Below are 11,335 nucleotides of genomic sequence, written 5' to 3'. Positions count from 1 at the left end.
CCCCCCCCAAATCGATCGGCGAACGAAGAAAAGCGTGACACGTGTGTTGTTACGTTCAGAATTGCGCTCGCATTCGCCGCGCTTACCGCACGACAGCGACGGCGTTAAAAAGGCGCGGCCACCGCCGCCGGCGCTCGATGTTACACCATCGCGCACGCGATAGCCCGGCCGGCCCGGCCGACCGCGAGAAAAATAGTCCGCGATTTATGTTATCGTAGCGACGAATGAAACGGTTATTTTATATATCGCGTTAATAATTCCGGACAGGAAATATCCCGCTAAAGCTCGTGTAATATTCGGGGAAATATTTTGGAACGCTTAATCCAACGTTCGCTTCGTGGCCGCTCAAGTTTTTACGCGAGCGCGCGCGCGCACACGCACGCACGCACATACGCGCGCGCACTTGGAACGATCAATTACCATGCAAACGGCAGCATCGCGGAATTCGAGTTTAAATTTATATAGCCGCGATACTTCCCGTTTAAAGCCGAACAAAAACGCATATATCGTTACAGCCGCGGGGCCGGTACCCTTCTCCCCTTCCCAACGGCGGCAGCAGATAGTGCGTAACGCATAGAATATTAAATGCACAATATTTTTATCATTATTATTCCCGTTGTGCGCGCCGGCGTGTGCGTGTACGCCGGTATATTCAAACGATGTCACGGGATAATCCTTCATATTCTTTCGCACTTGGCGGCCGCAAAAATNAATTTTACCGCTCGCGTGTGACGAACGTCACACTCCTGACTTTCGTTTTAATAAACACGTCATCGTACGGACGTCTCGGTGTTCGTCGAAGCGCCACCCGTTACCTCGTTGAGCTAATAATTCGAAAAATTTCCGTTAATGAATTCGGTTAGTGAATTTTCATTATCATATCATATTCTGATTATCGATAGAATATTTTCTGATTATCGATAGAATATTTTACTGATTCAATATAGTGACATTTTCATTGATTCGATCAGTAACATTGTCACTAATTCAATTAGTGACATTTCCATTGATTCAACCAGCGGCATCGTGACTGATTCAATTAGTGGCATTTCCACTGATTCAATTAATGATACTTTCACCACTGATGCGACTTAAGAGAGCGGGCTGTGTCGCTTTCGATTCCGCTTTTGATTCCGCGCAACGTGAGCACGCGCGAGGGAAAATAACAAGCCGAGAAAACGGGAGGCATCGGTTCTCGCGCGGTAAAGCGATCGACCAGGACATCCTCCGCTCCGGCGGCGGCGTGTGCCGGCGCGAAGAAAATCAAAGGCGTTGAAAGGAAGAGCGAGCCGCCGATGGTGGAAGAGAATCGGTGGTGGAGGTGTGTGTCGTCGTCGTTGGCGGTGGTGGTGCGTCGACGTCCACGTCGAACGACGACGACGACGACTCCGAAGAAGTTTCGGAGGTGGTGCACTCAGGAGTGAAGTAAGAGGGCAGTTGGCTGGCCGCTCGACCGGAAGAGGGCAACCGTCAATTCCGGTGGAAGACTTCGCGCTGGCCGGAAGTGCACACACACTCTCTCGCGCGCGCGTCACGGGCGTAAACTGTCTCCGAACGTCCTGAAATCTTGAGATCGCGCACGGATATCACCCGACGACGACGACGAGTGGATCACGATAAACGCGATTTCGATTCGACTTTCGCAATTCTTCGACCCGAAAATACCTCGTCCCCGAGTGTGTTTGTTTGCTGTCGAGCCTCCGTCTCGCGTTAAATCGCCAGAAGCTGGCAATCTATCTCCAGCGTTCGTCTGTTCGCGACAGGACACGCCGAGGTCCTCTTTGCAGATTGCGACTTGAGAAAAAAGAATCACGTGAATATAGTAGACTGCGATCTTTAACTCGACCAATATCAAAATCCGAGCGAGAATTTTCGATATTTACGTTTTCAATATTCATGTTACATGATTGCGAGATACGATTCGAAGAAGAGCGAGCTAATTACTGTATGTTGGTAAGGAAAATATGTTAATTTAACATTATATTTATTAACACATATCTGTACACTTTTTAACACATTCGCCATAAAGTAACGCGAAATTTCGGTGAATCGTTTTGAACACAAATTTTTTACTATATTATTTTTGTATATCAAGTTATTTTCACTTCCTAATAACGATGCGCAAGATGCTAGCGCGGTGATAGAGCACGCGATCGACGCAAAATGATACATCATCATTATCAGGTTGGCAAGCATCTAGCAAAAGATAGTGCCCACCCATCGATACACACACATATCGACATGTTATCAATGTCTACAATGATAATCTTAATCCTTCCGACTTATCAGTGAAAAAACGGCTTTTTTTCACGTCGATATCAAACCGATTGTCACGAATGAAAAATTTGCGCAAGTTATAGCCAGGAGGGTCGCGAACGAAGTATCTTCGCGAGTTCTGCGCACCTTCAGTGCACGAGGAAGGATCTTCCGGGCCATAGGAGATCAGGTGAGTGGTCGAGTTCCGAATTCAAATTAATATTTAGCCGGCGGAAAGACAAATTACCATGCGGCGCCTATTGCATTATGTAACACACAATTTATATTCCTGGATATCCGTATAGAAAAATAACTACAAAAATATAAGAAAATTACTGGTATACTATTGAAAAACTATTTTTCTCCAATATGCCAGTAATTTTTTCGTATTCTTCCAGTTTTTCCGTATTAACAGACTTGCAGCGAAATTTCACCGATTTGTAATGCTATACTTATAATTATGGTCACCAGTGACTATCGAGTATTCTCAATGATAATACACTGACTGTACTTTAGAGAGCGCTTATGAAGATATCCTAGCAACGACAGATATCAACTGATAGCGAGAAGTGTGTTTTTTTTAGCGCGCAGTTCTATGTTACTTGCTGCTCGCTGCGTTACTCCGCTTCTAGAAATCAATTGATGCTCATCGTTACTGGGACATCTTCAGAAGTAAGTCATTTTTTTTATACAAAGCTCAGTCTACTGTTTCTCGTGCAGTCGTTAGCTTATGCGGAATTAATTCCACATCAATTACTGCGAATTTTGCAAAATAGCACAGGATTTTTCTATTCAGCTTACCCCTTTCTACCTGCACACAACGGATCTCGAGAAAGATTTCATACACCCTGTATATTTCTTAAAGTTACACGAGAATGTTCACGAGAGATTCAGAAGTGAATAGTTTTTCGAAATTCACGACTACACTGTAAATCACTTTCACGGATCAGCTCTCAAATGTCTCCCATCGTGTTCTCGTTATAATGTCCTTGGTAGCGACATTTAAGTTCAAAGTTCAGTATATCCTGATATAGAATGCGTCTGTCGAATGCTTGCAGTGCTTAACGCCATTTCTGCGTGTTGGTGGTGTATGTGTGTGTGTGTGAAATATGCAGATACGTATCCACTTAGGAAGCTGGAGCAAAACTGAAGTGGTGCGTTTAAGGCCGCTATATTTATATTGTTTATTACCGGAAAGTTCTAGAACGAGGGCTCTAAAAGGTTCCGGAAGTTGCTACAAGTTTACTCAGCAACTTATCAATCTCGAATGTTCCGGAAAAAAAAAAAACTAGCATAGATGTAGAATAGGTAAATGTTTATTTTAGTTCGTGTCTTGTTTCCTTCTGAGTTTATGTAAACGAAAATATATAAATTTGCACGTTTCTCCGCTGAAAATAGATAAATATCACAATATCGCTGTCCTGATCGCAAAGGCAAAGTTTATGGTCATGGTAATCACTTTTTTATACTTTTGAAGCGTAAGCGATTAGGAAATAACAGTCTTCAACCCGGGAGCAAAGAATGATAAAAAAACTTTTTGTCACACAATGTTATCTCGCGTTATCTAATGTCGGTCTAATTCAGTGGGTATCTACTGTTATTTCATAGTGTTGTCCCGAGCGCGCTATATCGTATGTGGCGGTGGCGATGATGTATCGAGCGACGCGCGAAGGAAAAATCAATCGAGTGGCGAGTCGGCGATTAACCCCTTGACATACAAATTAAATGGAACTTAATGCGACCAAAAAATACTATTTAATTTCGCTCAACTGAACAGTTACGTGAAAGCTGAGAAAGAGTACATTTTATTTTGAAATTTGGATTTTTATTAATCAGATTGATGTTAACAAAGAACATCTAAATAACATTAAAAAATAATAATTTAATAGTTCTGTACAGTATGGAATATTTCGAAACATTTTGGAACATGTAAAGGAACTAAACATTTTTTGCACTGCCACGTTGTTTCACTTCTTATGTTGTTTTTTACGCACACGCGGCATCTCTTTGTAGGTAATTTCTCATCGTCACTTTCATATAATGCATCCAACTTATACATGTTACAGGGATTATTTATAATCTTTACTAAACTCAAATATTGGCTAGTATAACATTCACTGTGCAAGACTCCTGCTAAACTGAATGTTATTTTGAGTGTACTCCTTCTTATATGTTTGATGCTTTTTTGTTCTTGGGCCATCTCGAACGTTATAAACAAACGAGAATCGACGCACGAGTGAAGCAACTATGTAATCTAATTGTAAACTGCACGGCGTCCGTCGAAAAAAGCGCTTGACGAGTCAGACTCGTCAAAGTCTACAGTGGCCCATGAAATGAATGACGAGTCAGACTCGTCATTGTATGTCAAGGGGTTAAAAGGCTTTCATTTCGCAAACGGCTACTCTCCTTCGACGGCGCTGCCGCGCCAAAAGAGAAAGATCGGACGCACTCTATTTGTAACACGTTGTATATTTAACAAGGTGGATTCCCCGGTCATCTCTTTTCCGTATACGCGAAATTGCTGATAACGGTGACTCGTGACTCATAAATATGCATAAGTTTTTAAACCGTAAATCTATTACCGCCAAATGTGTGTACGGCTGGCGCAAAATTTCACGACGCGCGAATTTAGTTTGACCTCGATAAGTGGCGTTATAATTTATGTTAACGAGATGGCCGAGAAAGCGCCGATAATGTTTTCTTTCTTTTTCTATTTGGTTTCATTTCTTTTATTACCGCCTCTGCGCAACAAAGAGAAGAAGTGCGCGATCGCTTATGTGAAAGTTCGAGCGCGCGCGTGATAATCGCCCGAATGTTGAACATGCGCCGGCTAACGGTGTATGTGTGTGTGTGTGTGTGTGTGTTGCCGTTTTATTTATTTTTAATTCGTCGAGATCGCGCGCTATCGATTCCTCGCGATCGCGTTCCCCCGGCTTTATCCCCGGTGTTCGGGTTCGGTTCGAGTTTTCCCTTTAAAAATCACAGCGTTCGACGCATGTAACGCTCTCCTCCGCTTTATCCGGCGCGTCGGTGAATCGCCGGGTAAGGCCGCCGTCGCTCAATCGAAGTTATAAAAGCCTCCCGAAGTTCACGACTGAATGAGACAAAAACCGAGAACTTGCACACTGCGAAGCCGCATTCCACTTTTTCCACCACGGGGAAATCTCTTAATCGACAGCGCACCGTAATACTCCCCCGGAGTGTGTAGCACACAGAAGAAGCACACCCACACACATAAATTTCAGTCCCGGTAATGAATGCGTCCCGACCAAAAATCGTCCGAATCGAAGCGCTCCGCTTCGCTTTGGAAAATTTCATAGGTACGCTGAGAAAAAGTTTTCTTCACATTTAATCAGTTTTATCGCGGCTAAACAAACCTCCAATTATTGCATCTAAACAAACGAATACGTATCTTTATTTTGAATAAAAAAATTATTTAAAACGGAAAATAACTTTCTCATGTTATAAAGAAATTATTTGTTTCATTTCATATATTTATTGTGACCGAATAATATTTTATTCGGTTGAAAGATGTTGTTTCAAATAATAGCGTTCCTTCTGTCAAATAATAGAGTTTTCTTGAATGAGACAATAAAATGTTTACGCAAACAAATAATATTTCATGTGAGTATATGTTGTTTCTATGAAGCAAATTTTAGTGAAATAAATAGGAATACTAAATAGGAATACTAAATAGGAATACTAAATAGGAATACTAAATTTAAAGAAACTTTTTCTTCTGTGTCGAAAGTTCGAAGGAACGCGCGCTCGACAAGAGAATCGTTCTCGGCGTGTTCCTCTTCTTGGGAACGATTACTCGTGACGAATTTCCGCGCACGCGACGTGTATCCATCGACGGCGCCGTGTTTTCTAGAGCGATAGATATTTAGATAGGACGTGTGTGCTAATGGAAGCCCCACACGGTGTGTAACAGTATGGAAATTGCAAATAAGATTGCAGCGCTGTAATGGTGAATACGTGAAAAGTAAAGTATAGTCGCGTGCATTCGGATAACCGCACACTTCGGCGCGCGTCCGCATCCGTGTATTACGAGGAAACTTGAATATCAATTTAATTAATTCAGTAATTGATCGATCCGTGGATCGATTCAATTTAATTTGTGGAAACACAATCGCAGAAGGCCTCAGCGCGCTCCTCTCCGAACGAAGAAAATACACGATATGATGTAGAGGTGGAGAAAGTGCGGATAATGTAGAATAGCGCGAGTAATATGGAATACGATTTCCAGCCTGTTAAGTGTCGAAACTTAACGGATAGCAGTGGAATTATTAACTGTTGAACCCCTAATCTAACCTACAAAGTGATAACTTAATATGAAGTCGCCCCATAAGCGCATAATATTCCTAGAATGTTATATGAATATTATATACAATATTAAAATAATATTTTTATAATATTCTTATGTTATAAACAATATTTGGCATCGCAACTTAGTAAAAAATTAATTTCAATTATCTTCAATAGCTCTCGAGTTATCTTAAAAAAAAAAACTTTAAATTTGTTCCATGATAACCCACAATTCCTCTAATTTCACATGAAAGCAATACGTCGAAACTGTTGCGCATAGATACCGTTGATTCTTCAACTTTCATAATCGATTTTCTCGGAAACGCAACACTCCCCTCTACCCTTCCGGAAAAGAGGACACATGTCGCGGTGTATAATCACAAATTGGAGAAGAGAAGCACGGACGAACATAAGATAGGTAGGAATCTCTTGTTTCTCGTCTGGCTTTTATTTTTAAGCGGGATTCGTAAAATATTATTACACCGGGACACTGCGTCACAATTGACATTACGACGGTCGTTGTACCAGATATAACGCTGAGAGTGAATGCACCGTTGTTACGCAATGTCCGTCGCTAAAAGCGGGCTCGCATTTTAGCGATAAAGACGATAAAGACGATATTTATGTAGGTCGAAGTCATCAATTATTCAAGAAGCCATAATTATAATCGGCCGGCCACTTCCCCCTCTCTCGACGAAGCGAAAAGCGATCACGCCGCTTCCGTGGATTCGCGAAAAAGGAAGAAAATGAAAGAAGTATCCACTGTGAACGCACATTACAAATTTCCTCCGCGTTGCCCGAACGCCGTGCATAATGTATCGTATTTAATATGCTTCCGATATGTAAATCCCAGTGCGCCCTCCTTGCGTGTTGCAAGAGAGAGAGAGAGAGAGAGAGAGGAATTACACGGATATATACACACACGCCCACACACACAACGCGATGCGGTATGCACAGGCTTCTCATACGCCGTATAATATTTTAATAACGTATTCTGAAGCGTTGATCGGAGCAAACGAAGAATCCGAACGCTGACGGTGCGGTAGTTCAAGCCGGCCAATGTCGTCGCGCGGAATTGGCGCACTCAAACTCGTAATCGAACGCCCTGCGGACGCGCACCAATCCCGTTATCGATTTTCCAATGCGGGGCAGACAATCGTTTCTCGCGATTCGCTTCATATCGATCCGTCGAAGACAAGGATGGTCTCGGTGTAACCAGTGTGACCTTGAAATTTCTTCGTCGGGCTTTTTAATCTTTCGAGGACGCCAAGGACGCGTATATACGCCCCTGACGAATTATCCCGGCTCTTTTTTTCTCCAACTTTTTTTCGACGCGAGCAACAGTTATCGAGCGTTGCGATAGGCACGTGTATTCGTATTCTTTCACGTGACAGGACGGTTGCAACATTTCTTTTCCAATAAGCTTCAAAATGCATCTCATTTCCGACAAAATTCGTTTTTTTTTTTTCAGTAATTTTCAGAAGATCACATTTTCCTACCGGATACGAGATGCATTGCGAAACTCATGACAAAAAAAAAGTGTGTTGCAACCGTTTTGTGACTGGCCATACGCGGAAAAAAGGAAAGTGCCGTTGCATCAATAAAATTGGCCGGGGAAAATATTGTAGTAAAAATTACCACAAGATTATAATACTGGATTATATCAAAATTATGACTGAAATTACGACGTGTATTGTAATCTTTAGCGATATATATCATGTGTACATATCACTAAAGATTACAATAAACCGGAATTTTCGAAATGGTTATGTTTGTTGTAATCTTTAATGATGTGTACACATGATATATTTATATCACAAGGATTACAACAATCATAATAATTTAGATGATAATTCCGGTATGATCCAGCATTGCAAACTTTCATGATAACTTTTACTACAATATTTTCCCCGCGTAATTGGAATAAATCTCCTCGATTCAGTGGTAACATCATTGAAACTCTCCTCTCTCTCTCTCCCCCCTCCCCCCTCTCTATAACTGTCCTCATTATAAAGTTTCGCACATTTTTTCGGCGATACGCGGGAGAATTTGCGCATCCAAGGACGGAGACGGAAACATGCATCGCCCAGTTCCCGCGGGTCGATTAGATATCGAAAAGGAAAACATGTGCACAATCGTGCGCACGTTGTACGTTACACACGGCAACATGAATGTGCGATATATTTCCGATTTACCGCCCTTTACGTGGGCTGCCGTGCCGCAGACTCGTCATCGCATAGGCACCTATTCGCAAATGTAATAACAGCGACGAGATCTTCCCGAGATGTCGAAACACGAGAATTACCGCTGTTATTTACCGGCGTGTGCGCGTGCAGAATGCGCAAGCCGGGAATCATAAAACATACGAACACGACACGACGATAGCGCGCGCGAGTCGGCCAGTAGCGCGCATTTTAATTACGGCCCGCCACGTATACGCGTGTGTACACACCACACATACATGTCCCTTTCCGCGCGTGCGATTTTCATCCGAGCGTCGGATTCCGCGAAGCGTTTTACTTTTCCGTCACTGAAGCTAGCCTGGGTTGGGTAGATAAGTTAGAGAGTCTACGCTCTGCTTAACCAGTCGGGTCGGGGCTCCTGAAGCGGCAAGGCGTGTGCCGTCGCGACTATGCCTCTCACATTGCTCGAAATGTCAGTCGGCGCACGCGTGTGGTGCAATCGATGGAAACACTTGCTCCTGTGACGACGCGCGAGCTAATGCAAAAGAAGCGTATTCTGCATCGCGCCGGAGCCACGTAGAGAGAAAGAGAGAGAGAAAATGTGTGTGTGTGTGTGTGTATGTGTGTATATATGTGTGTGTGGTATAAACGCATAACGGATAAAATATCGTAATCTCCTCCGTAGTGCCCTCCGCCGTCTCGCGCTACGAGATATCGAGGACGGTTGTTCGTCGCGATTCGATTGTTGTGACAGATAGACAGACAGAGGGAGAAGAAGAGAGGGAAAGAAAGAGATAGACCATGTACGTAGCAGGTGGGGTAATTGGAATCATATTGCCGTAGTATTGTTGAAAAATGCGCGCAGGTCCGTCGCGCAGCGGTGAGTCAAAGCTATCGCAGGATTATGCAATATAAAACGCCTCTCGATAATCTTCGACAAACTTCGTGCGATACCGTGTACTCTCTTAATCATACCGTCGGATCGCCCACACGTAATTCAGCGCGCGAACGAATCAATATCGCTAGAGCGCGAGCGAGAGCGACTGCGCGAAAAAAAGGCACGATGATGTTAATTATATATTGCTTAATTACCTGTACCAAAGCAGCGCGCGCGCGATGACGGTGTAATCTATCAATGTTAACGCCGGCGGGCACGTACGTACATACTCCTGGCGACCTCGCGCACCACAAAAGCCGTGACCTCAAATGCACCGGCACGGAACCTCCCGCATTCATGACGTAACGTCTGTGAAAAAGTGTTGGCGATGTTTCAATTATCTCGGCGCTCCGGCGCTTTATTGATCGATGAAGACATGACAAATCACCGGGTGAATTTAATACTCGCGTATATCTTTCTATCTCTCTCTCTCTCTATCTCGTCTACGCAGGAGAGAAAGAGAGAGAAGCGTCTCGAGGACGCGCGTCGTGCAGATCTCTTACACGTGTTGTGCGCACATCACGCGGACCCGTGTGAGCGCAAATAATAACAAGCAAAGATTTATTCGCACGACGGTAAGGCGGAGAAGTTAACCCTTAAATGCATGAATTTTTGTTATTACAGAATTTTTTTTTTTAAGTTCATAGGTAGTCCCAGAAAATGAGAAAAATATTTTTAAAAATGCGAGGCATTTGTTGAACATTGCCTTTGTGCCTTTTGGATCGTACATTTCGTTCTAAGGAAGAATTTGGTCTTCCACGTTTAGATGTGCCTTTGATCTCGACAAAGAGGAAAAATAAATATGTTGCAACACTATGCATTTAAGGGTTAATGCGCTTATTAACGAATCGATTGCCAATCTAATCGCTTGCGAGACAATGAGCGAGCGAACAGCTCGAGAAGAACAAGCTCGGCTTAACACAGCGAGATTTGAATGCGTCACGAATTCCGTTAACTGTATATCCCGTGTCTGCTGGCTCCATGTGTTGCCTATGCTTATCATCGGACGTTGTTATCATGCCGATACAAATATCTAGCCCGTTAGCGGATACCGTTACTGTTCCGTTTGACACGAGCCACGAAACCACACGGTACTGTCCCGCGGAAAGTGTAACAATCCTGACGATCTGTTCGATTCTTCGAGAACTCGAGTGTGCCTTCGCGTTCGTGCACGCTCGTTCGCGAAGACCGTTTTTTTCCGATGCGGCGATTTTTCCGGGAACGAATCAAATGGGCGCTTAATTGCAAGTCACTTTGCGATAAATTGACCGTAATAGAGACCGAAGTGGTGTATGATGTCACCGAAGTGTAGCAAAGGAGGGTCATGATAAATGTAAGTAAACATTTATTGGACGAATTCATCAGATTTATTTATCGGATAAGGAGCGTAATGAAAATAAGAACGACTGATATTAATACCGTGCCCAGTCACTTCGATCCTCGTCTTCGCCGATTACCACGCGCACCCAGCGGGCGGTGATTCGCAAACGCGATCATTTGACATTCTTCTAAACCTTTCTCGGAAAAAAATGTTCTCGAACGGCCCCGCAAACGAGTTAGAACGATAAACGCTGCAACTGCGATTACGACGAAGTAATGAGTATTTAATGGGAAAACGATTATTAATCAAAAACGCGCGTACATCTCTCAT

General features: G+C 43.3%; 2 protein-coding genes across 15 annotated transcripts in view; one reads left to right on the top strand and one right to left on the bottom strand.

Moving 5' to 3' along the window:
- Nucleotides 1-11,335, top strand: part of LOC106741075 (alpha-(1,3)-fucosyltransferase C-like) — a 68,661-nt gene that overhangs the window by 45,978 nt on the left and 11,348 nt on the right. For 5 of the 14 annotated variants that reach the window (XM_014612692.1, XM_014612691.1, XM_014612694.1 and 2 more), the window contains exon 1: nucleotides 9,159-9,550. The exons of 1 other annotated variant lie outside the window; for it this stretch is intronic. The gene's annotated coding sequence lies outside the window, so the exon portion shown is untranslated. 8 more of the 14 variants (XM_014612697.1, XM_014612689.1, XM_014612695.1 and 5 more) reach the window with 6 other exon arrangements.
- LOC106741003 (lachesin-like) overlaps nucleotides 1-11,335 on the bottom strand; it is a 110,149-nt gene that overhangs the window by 98,268 nt on the left and 546 nt on the right. The gene's annotated exons all lie outside the window — the stretch shown is intronic.

This window comes from Dinoponera quadriceps, unplaced genomic scaffold (assembly GCF_001313825.1).
Source record: "Dinoponera quadriceps isolate SergipeBrazil2010 unplaced genomic scaffold, ASM131382v1 scaffold367, whole genome shotgun sequence".
Lineage (NCBI taxonomy): Eukaryota > Metazoa > Arthropoda > Insecta > Hymenoptera > Formicidae > Dinoponera > Dinoponera quadriceps.
This window is presented reverse-complemented; position numbering and strand designations above follow the sequence as displayed.